Source organism: Anarhichas minor, unplaced genomic scaffold (genome assembly GCF_050575085.1).
Source record: "Anarhichas minor isolate MPS153535 unplaced genomic scaffold, ASM5057508v1 ptg000012l, whole genome shotgun sequence".
NCBI classification, from domain to species: domain Eukaryota; kingdom Metazoa; phylum Chordata; class Actinopteri; order Perciformes; family Anarhichadidae; genus Anarhichas; species Anarhichas minor.
Window position 1 is genome coordinate 2,409,792 of NW_027466458.1, and position 9,055 is coordinate 2,418,846.

The 9,055-nt window shown below is 46.1% G+C and overlaps 1 protein-coding gene and 1 long non-coding RNA gene across 6 annotated transcripts in view; one reads left to right on the forward strand and one right to left on the reverse strand.

Moving 5' to 3' along the window:
* Positions 1–3,345, reverse strand: part of tnrc6c2 (trinucleotide repeat containing adaptor 6C2) — a 51,227-nt gene extending 47,882 nt beyond the window's left edge. For 3 of the 5 annotated variants that reach the window (XM_076090239.1, XM_076090238.1, XM_076090236.1), the window contains exon 1: positions 2,573–3,216. The gene's annotated coding sequence lies outside the window, so the exon portion shown is untranslated. The other 2 variants (XM_076090240.1, XM_076090237.1) reach the window with 2 other exon arrangements.
* LOC142948299 (uncharacterized) lies at positions 1,297–8,699 on the forward strand. The gene is made up of 3 exons (XR_012953497.1): positions 1,297–4,396; positions 4,627–4,695; positions 4,928–8,699. It is a non-coding gene; the product is annotated as an uncharacterized LOC142948299 (long non-coding RNA).
* The last annotated feature ends 356 nt before the right edge of the window (positions 8,700–9,055 follow it).

Here is a 9,055-nt window from a genome sequence, read left to right on the forward strand (position 1 = left end):
ATTGCAGTCCCCGGGGGTAAATACACTACTGTGCAGAAATTAATTCTAAACTGGAGAACCAACACTGTTTATGGGGGATACAGTGACATAAGACAAGCAGGCTCACTCCAGTTACATTTAGCCCTGTAGTGGAAACCAGGCTAATGATAGCAACCCGAGGACTGGACCGGCCATGTTTTGTCTGCAAAGGGTCAGACGGGCCGGCTTTCAGTTTCCCTTCAAACAAACGACCCCGCCTCCTCGGTGATAAGGAGCTGGGGATGGAGGGTTTGTCCACGTGGCTTTGTAATAATACACTCTAATCAAAACAATGTCTGGATGCCAACAGCCTACAGCCTGGTTGGATGCAGAGCCAACGTGGGTTATGGGTTTTTCCCTGCCAAAATGGCACAAGTAGTAATGTAATTCATGGAGTCTGGGCCCCAGCGAGAGACTGCATTTCTCATTTTGGGTCTTGATGCACTGACAAAGAACCAATTATAGATGGAGATAATTTATAAAGCTCTGTGCAATTTCTGTTTGTGGATTTGCAGATGTTGGCGTGCGTTCATAGACATTCCATGCCCTCCATCAGCGCTACCCATGTTCTCCCGTTGGGTAATTTATGCATTCCCCTCAGAACCAAAACCTTTCATACTGCTCTGTAGACAAAACATTTGCAAGAAAGTTAAAAAAGAGAAGCACTGCTGACATCTTCATTGCAAAACACAACACGTCATGCCTCCAAGTGCCGGTGACCTAAGGCCTATACACACACACACACACACACATATACACACACCCTGTATTTGACCTGGTGCCCTCCAGATAAGCCACCTGCTGTGGCTGCAGTGGTAGCTATGGTGCTAAAGCAGTTACGTCTGGGAAGGGGTGTGTCTGACTGTGTGGTATTTCAGAAAACTAGCAGACTCCCTCCTCCCTCTTACCAGGCTTTAAGTCTCTCTTTTCTCCCTATTCACTCATTTTACGCACAGGGGCCCCTGCAACATCTTTTCATGGCCACCCCCTTACTGCGTGCCCTTCAGACTTTTGGACAGACGGGCGTGTGCATGGCAGGGAGGAGGACCCCTGACCCTGGGTAAGAACAGGGCTCTGTGTGTGTGTGTGTGTCTGGGAGTCAGCTGGGTACTTTAGGGTATGAATGAGGCGGCTCACAACCTGAGCAACTGCAGGGCATTAACCAACTGCGGTTGGCTGTGAGCTTGACCTAAATGGCCGTGCGCTCCCATGGCAAAAAGAACATTCCACGTGCGCAGTCGTTGGCCGATTCAGACACAAACACACAACACCTGCGACTATACATTCCAAGACATGTACATGAGCAGGCACGACTGCATCCACACACACGTGAATGTACCCCTACGCGCAAATAAATGCCCCAACAGTCTCCTGAGCTGACTGCAAATGCACACGGCGTGTGTGTCGTCGCTGCTCGCATTTCATCACCTCACTGTGTTTGACGATAGAGATAAGACAGTGGTGACAGAGAGGATGGGGGGGGGGGAGGGGGTTCGAAATTGAACAGGAAATTATGTACTTCAATTAAGACATGCAGAGGAGATATTAAAAGCTATACTCCAGTGCCTGAGGACGGGATGCAGGAAGGGGGGGATGCAATGGAAGGCGACAGTTCAATCAGTATCTCCGGCTTTCTCACCAAGCGGGGGGGGGGGGGGGACAGAACAGTTATGTTTAATATTACTTGGAATTAGTATAGTGGAATGTAGCGTGCAAGATGCAGGATGCGATAACGCTACAGAATGAACCAAAGACTGAAGAGGAGTGATAGCGGAACGATCGGGTGAAAATGTGTCACACTGAGGAAACACTGCAGCCCCTACGTGTACACAGTAACACTGGCAACGATCACGCTATAGATAACAGTGTGTGATTAAAGCCAATCACCATTACCTTTAACCTGATTACTACAGAAACATGGGAGGGGGCAATGCAATTCTCTCAGGCGGTTGGAGAAACCATCACATCACAGTGTGAAAAGTTACCAACGTTTAAATAAACATTTCAGTCATGGACCATAACGAATGTCCCAAAATCAGCACATGGGACAATACCACGGATCAAATCAGTCTTTTCTCATCGATCCAACATAAAAGCACTGTTCCTCTCTCTTTTTTTTTTTTGACAGGGGACTCCTCTCAAAAACACCTTGAACCAGACTGTCTCAAATCTACACACAGTGAGCCCCATGCTACTTCCTGGGGGATATACAACACGAATATTGTGAAGAAATCGCTTATCGGTGACACCACAAATAAGCCCAGGTCGGTGTTAATGGGTGTTTTAATTACGCAACACTTGACAGTGATTGCTGTAGTGTTAACGTCGTAAGTGGTTGTAACGGAGACTGGCTGCATCATAGAGCCATTGGGTTAGCCAATGCTCTGCAAACCAATGTCGCGATATGACATTAGTTTGATTAGCGTTATTTATGCGACATTGCAACTAGCTTCTGAACACGTTTAAAAAAAAAAAAAAAAAAAAAAAAAGCACTGATCGGCATCAGTGGCATTCATAAAGTTATCACGAGAGAAGCTATGAATAGGACACTTACCTTGCGTTTAAACCACAGTTTTGGCAGCTTTCAGTGTAGTCGGTTCATGGCAGGAAAAAAAAAAAATGCAGAAAAGCATTCTCCAATGTCTTTTCTCAAGTTACCCGTAGAGAGATGGAGCAGAGATTCAGTCGCAGTTAAAGCCGGACTTGGCAAGATAAGCCGACTGTTGACAAGATAGCGAGGTAAACAGCGGCTACTCAGCCAGACACACACACACACACACACACAGCAGGTACGGTAATTCACGCTTTGAACAAAACCAACACAGGAAAAAAATCGTCGAAAAACAGTTCGTTAAAACGTCACGCTATAATGGGGGGAGGGGGCGGGGAGGCGAAGGAAACGCCACTGACAACAAAAACAACAACAACGAAAAACCCCAAACACGAATAAAAATGACTTTCAAAAGCAGCGAAATAGTGCGTCAGCTGCTTGACGCTGTAACTCGTTGCGAGGTTTTGCAAAAGCGGAGAAAAATCAGGCGGTTATCGGCGTAAAAGAGCGAGCCGACGGCCGTCAGCCAGCCAACTTGTTTTAAAGTGCAAAATAAATGTTTTGTTGTTGTTGTTGTTTAGGTCGCCAGCTGGACGACTAGCGACGGGCTGGCCACCGCGAATGCAAAGTGATAAACGACTCCGGGGAAATACATTCTGTGTGGATCCAGACAGCGGAGCGGACGGTCATGGTAGGCGTTCAGAGAGCTCTCGTTGACAGTGGTCTCGCAGCCATTTTGTTCAAACTAACAACACCGCAGTCTCGCTCTCCTCCTCCCAGGGAGCACGCAGACCAGGAAGTGCCTCCAGGTACGTCACTCCCGACCAACCAAAACGGAGGACACCGACTCCGCCCTCCTCCGCTTGCCAGACCTCCACAGCAGTCCACAGAGGATGGACAGACAGGCGGCTCTTATTTCCAATCTAGTGGCTGAAGCATGCAGGGAATACTGTGAGCTTAAAAAAAAGAAACAAACGTGATTTATTAATAATCCTGCTATGGATTTTGGGAGGATGATATTGCAGGGAAAGAAAGTACCTAAAATAGTTACTTCAACACTTTCTCCTGTAGTGACACTAAATACTTTCCAGTATAGAAATAAGACACCATAATTCACGACCAAAATAGTGCAAAAGAGACACAGAAATAGATAAGTTTAAAAAGTCTACAAGCAGTTTTACATCATGGACTTTACTGAGCAGACTCAAATGTCTCTTAATAAAGGGCCCACGCCAAGTTTTCTCTACCCAAGATGACCTTTGCCAAGAATCTCTCGATCACATGATGTCCAGAAACATGTGGCGATCATTCCAGGCTGTTCACAACATGATGGATGAGGTCGCCCTCGCACCCCATGAACCGCGTCTGCAGCCGTCTCGGAGAAAGAAAATGTGTGGCCCCTGTCCATTCTCTGCCCTCTTTTCTTATGGAAATGTCGGCTCTGTGCACAGACAAACACACTCTCTCTCTCTCTCTCTCTCTCACACACACACACCCACACACAGTGAGGTGGGGTCAAGGCTGCAGTCCACAAAGAGGAAGTCTGACCAGTGAGAACTCTCTCAGCAAGGCTCTGGGCTACTATACATCAACTGGGAGAGACTACTAATGAGAAAGCCAGGGGCCCCGGCCCACAACTTTTTTTCTCTCTCTCTCTCTCTCTCTCTCTCTCTCTCTCTCTCTCTCTCTCTCTCTCTCTCTCTCTCTCTCTCTCTCTCTCTCTCTCTCTCTCTCTCTCCTTTTCAAGGCAAGACGCCCAGAGCTATTAAAATAGCAAGCGCCGACTGAATGGAGAAAGCAGATGTTCCATACTCAGGGTTAAAAGAGGTGAGAGGAGAGGGGAATGCCTTCAGAAACGCCTGAAGGGATATGTAGTTCACTGCAGATCACAGACTATTAAATTGTATGCAGATATTTGCTGTTCATTCATGCCACCTAAATTAATTGTGTTCCATGTGGGTCTCGAACGAATGTGCCATATACTTGAAGCATCAATTCAGTGATTTGCGAGCTAAAGTACCTTCATTTACTCGTAGCTTAAACTCTCCTTCATGTAGTCTCGCATGAGTTATCAAAGATGAAGATGGAAATCTGTGCACTGCAAAGGACAACTGAGACTTGAAACGGTACGTGGTTTGACATGATCTTAGCCATCAAATGCTCCTCAGGTGCCTGTGTGCATGTTAATGTTGGTGTGTGTGTGTGTGTGAGTCTCTGTGTGCAGACATGTATGTGTATACGTGAGTGTTCGCACACACACACTTCCATCTACACATCCACTCTCCGGCTCTTCACGGCTTATTCTGAGATGTTTCTTTGACTCGACCAATTTCCACAATTGCTTTCACATTTAAGCAGACTGCTGACAGAAGCGAGCCAATGGGAAAGGTCCGCTCTGACATTCTGATAGGAAGCAGCCCAGACACAAGCCGTAGGACTGCAGCAGAGGTAATCGCTCACTCCTTCCCCTCTCAGACAATACACTTCTCCTCCTCCTCCTCCTCCTCCTCCTCTCGCCATTCTCCCTTTATCCTCTCTCCTTTTTTTTTTCTTTGCTCCTTTCAGTGCGCTCCTCTGCCTTTTGTTTTAAATCCAGTCCAATCATGAGCCGCGTTACGCATAAGGTTTTAATTTCAAGCCTGCCGCCGGAGTCTGCCAGACTGACACGCACACATGCACAAATTCACACAAGAACGCATGTGCACACACCGAAAACCGCAGATTCTTGTGCAAAGCATATACACACACTGGCTTCAGTCTCACGTCGCAAAGACACACTCGCACACTTGTGTGCTACGTGGCTACATGCATATTTAATGCATTGTGCTCTGTGGCTACATTTCATCATTTAAACATGTTTCCCATGAGAGAAAGCAAGTCCATCCAGAAACATTAACAATCACACAGATTCATAAAAGGCTGACGAGTCATCAGACAAATTACATAAAAAGAATCCCAACAGGCTGTATTTTTTTTTTTTTGCTTCAGCAGTCAAAATAGATTCCATAGTTTATGACAGACTAGCAGAATTTATGGGATCATCAAATACATTTTTAGCGCTTTCTTGGCCTTACTCTCCAATACAAAGCCCCTATCCAAATGCTTAACGTTTCATCTTGGGGAATTAACCAGACAAACATGATCTGAGGGGGTAGCCAAACATTTCATGACAGCACTGAATCCAAAAGCAGATCTTGGTTCAAATCCTCATTCCCCAGTGACTGCATTCTAGCAGGAGAAGAAGACATTCATAGTTTGCTGTGTGATGCAGAATGACTGATGAGTCGGAGGGAAGGGGGGGGGTGGCGGGGTGTCAGTATTTTGGTATTGATTATGAATACGCAGCCCTCCCCAACAGTCTGGACTTAATGCATGTGAGTAATCGAAATGCAGACAGCGAGCCACTGCCGCCTCGCTCAAAGTGACATTTCCAAAGGCATGACTTGACATATGCAAAAGGGTCGTCATAATGGTGATTCTGACAGAGGAAGGAGCCGAATGAAAGCCATCTCCTAACTGCACATGTAAGAAGACCGCTGCGTGGCGAGACTCCCATGTCTGCCTACTTCGAGGCTAGATAGCAAGTTGGAGCTGTGTGCGATCGAGCTGAAACGCCCATTGTGAGTTTTTCTCACTCTGATTTGCAATGTGATTGAAGCGCCTATTAAACAACAGCAAAGAGTGGTTAAAAAAAACCCTGCTGAGCTGCTCATCTCCAAGGTCTGTAGCGTTGCATCGAGAGATGAGGACAAAGTGCAAGTAGCTGAAGGCATGGTAGTCCTTGAGAGGCGAAGGGATCCTTTTTATTAACATTCATTAAGAGTAAAGAGTGAATTACCCTGAACAGAAGAGGTCTGACACATAAAAGCCATTAGGGAAATGAATGCACACTGCACTAAAACACACATGCGTGCATGTACATACAAACACGGACGCACTTTTAGAGTCTTGCATACAAATGAGGAGCAGACCTTGGCAACAAGATGCTTCTAATCCTCCATACTGCTGGGCCTCCGTATAGTAGATAATATATTGCGGGGGGAGGACAATAGTGAGAAGAAACAGTGAGCACATGTCCACAGTTTGTACGTGAGTCCATTTGTGTGTGCTGTGGAGGGAGGCAGGGCCGAGCGGAGCGTTGCAGTGCAGTAGGACAGCGTTTCAGAGCTGTGGTAATTTCCCCCGAGGCGAGCGAGCAGGTAAAAGGCCAGCGAGGGAGGGAGGGAGGGATAGAAGGAGGCTGGAAACAGAGGGAGGGAGGCAGAGAGGCAGCGAGCGAGTGTGTCAGAGAATAATGAGGAATGATACAGCTGTGGCTGAAAACAAAAAAAAGAAAAAAGAGGCCGGCAGACACACTGCATTCACAGCATCCCAAGGTTGAACGCAGTCACTCTCATTGTCAACACATTAACATTCCTGTTTTCATTTCAGACCCCTTATCTTGTTAATGAGTGTTTTTTTAAACTGAGTCATTGTTTTTGTAATGAATTCATCTATTAATTACAGCTGCGCCTTTTTCCTGATGACCTTGCTTTATTTTGTTGCAAGCTGCAGACCTTAATATTAGCATACATTAAGCCCTGCTTATCTTTCATCCCCAAATGCTAATACGTCAAATTATCACCCGAAAAAAAAAAGAAAAAAAGGAAAAACACAATAGTGGTTTGTGTGTGTGTGTGTGTGTGTGTGTGTGTGTGTGTTTGTGGGTGAGCACCCACACTTATTAGCCCCCTTCCCCCTCCCCACTTGCAAACTCATTACCAGGGTATAAGACCTGCGTGGATTTTATGGTGTTTTGGGAACTGACTGGTTAATCAGATTTATTGCACACTTAAGCTTAATTGATTGCCTTTATGGATTCAAATGAATAATTAAGTGCTAACAAGCCTAGTTTCTGTTTCATCATTCTGAAATGATGATAATGACCCACAGAGAGTGAAGGTAGTAGAAGTGTCAATCAAAAAACGCTAACATCACAGGAACCACCGTTCGGCCTCGGTCCTCTGCTTGCTACAGAAGCAGCTGCTTATAATAATGCCGCACATGAATCCTTCTACTGGCCCATCGCTCAAAACAGTGACGCGAACACATTGTTTCACCTGAGCTTTGAACTCTAAAACCCAGAGATTCATTTTTCTGTCCGTTTGCTCTTCATGGGCCCTCCGCTGTCATACTTGATGTTTCTATTAGAAATGAAGTAGTATATGCTGTTGTATACCGGCTGTGAAAGGACAGACAGTGCATTAAGATCAAGGCGGTCCAAACAGAGACCACATATCCTGACCTTCAGATGCTCTTCACCAGATCAATACTATCATCAGCGCAGACGAGCAGTCACAGATTAACCCGGCCTCCTTTAACAACCCCCCAACCCCCCCCCCCCACACACACACACACACACACTCTCTGTCTCTCTCCCTCTCACACACCTGATTCAGTAGAGGCCCTGGGTGTATTGATTGGTTTGTATTGACTGACACACAGAAGTACCACATGTACACTTGCTTGTAGACTGTATTTTTCACTGGCTGGCTGGCTGGCATTGAACAGTGGGGAGGGTGGCGGGTTAAAGCTCTATATTTGGGCCAAGGAAGTCCTATCGTGGCTGTATATATGGATCCTCATCTGTATATAAATGGGATTTATTTTCAGCAATTGTTTTAAAAGAAGTTTCAAAATGAGTTACTTCTATACTTACATCCGACTCAAGGTCAAAACTGTGCAATGCTGTGAAAATAATGATTGCTTCTGCATTTACATGCGTGTTTGACATTAGAAAAAAGGGCACGATAAAGGCCACATGAATGGCATCAATATCTTAGGTCTGGCCCTGTATTTTTTTTTTCACGTCTCTGCACATTCATTACATGCACACATGCATTCAGACAAACATGACAATCTGCCTCCCCATCAGCCATTTTCGCAAAAATATGCACAAACTCAGAGAGCAAAACAAGCGAATCGATAGCTATACGCGTCTACTAGTGGCCGGGAGGCAACTGACTCAATCCCACATCCAATGTAAATGTTGGTGGCATATCCACAGGCATTGGCTGATATTTAGAAGTCCATTAACACAGGGTGGAGATGGGTTAATTCACTGTTTGTAGCCGGAGATCCGGAGAGGGTTCAGGGCACGCGAAGAGGAGGGGGGGGGGGGGGGGGGGGAGGGAGATGGATGATGGGAAAAAAAGAGATGTGGAAAGAATGAGAAATAAGAAGGGAAGAGGGTGATGTGTGAAAAGCAAGACAACTGAGAGACAAAACATTTAAGCGGGTAGACGAAGAATGTAAATAAATGTGGCAGAGGGTTTGCTGGTGTTGATGGGTGGGTGGGTGAGTGTTTGGTGTGGGTGAAGGGGGGGGGGTTGTTGCGAGCATTGCTGCTATCATCCGCCTCAGCCTGGGCGTCAGTTTGATTAATGCTGCTTTCCTCTGACTGACCTCCAAGGTCACTGGAATAGTGGGTACTCAGACTCTCCCATT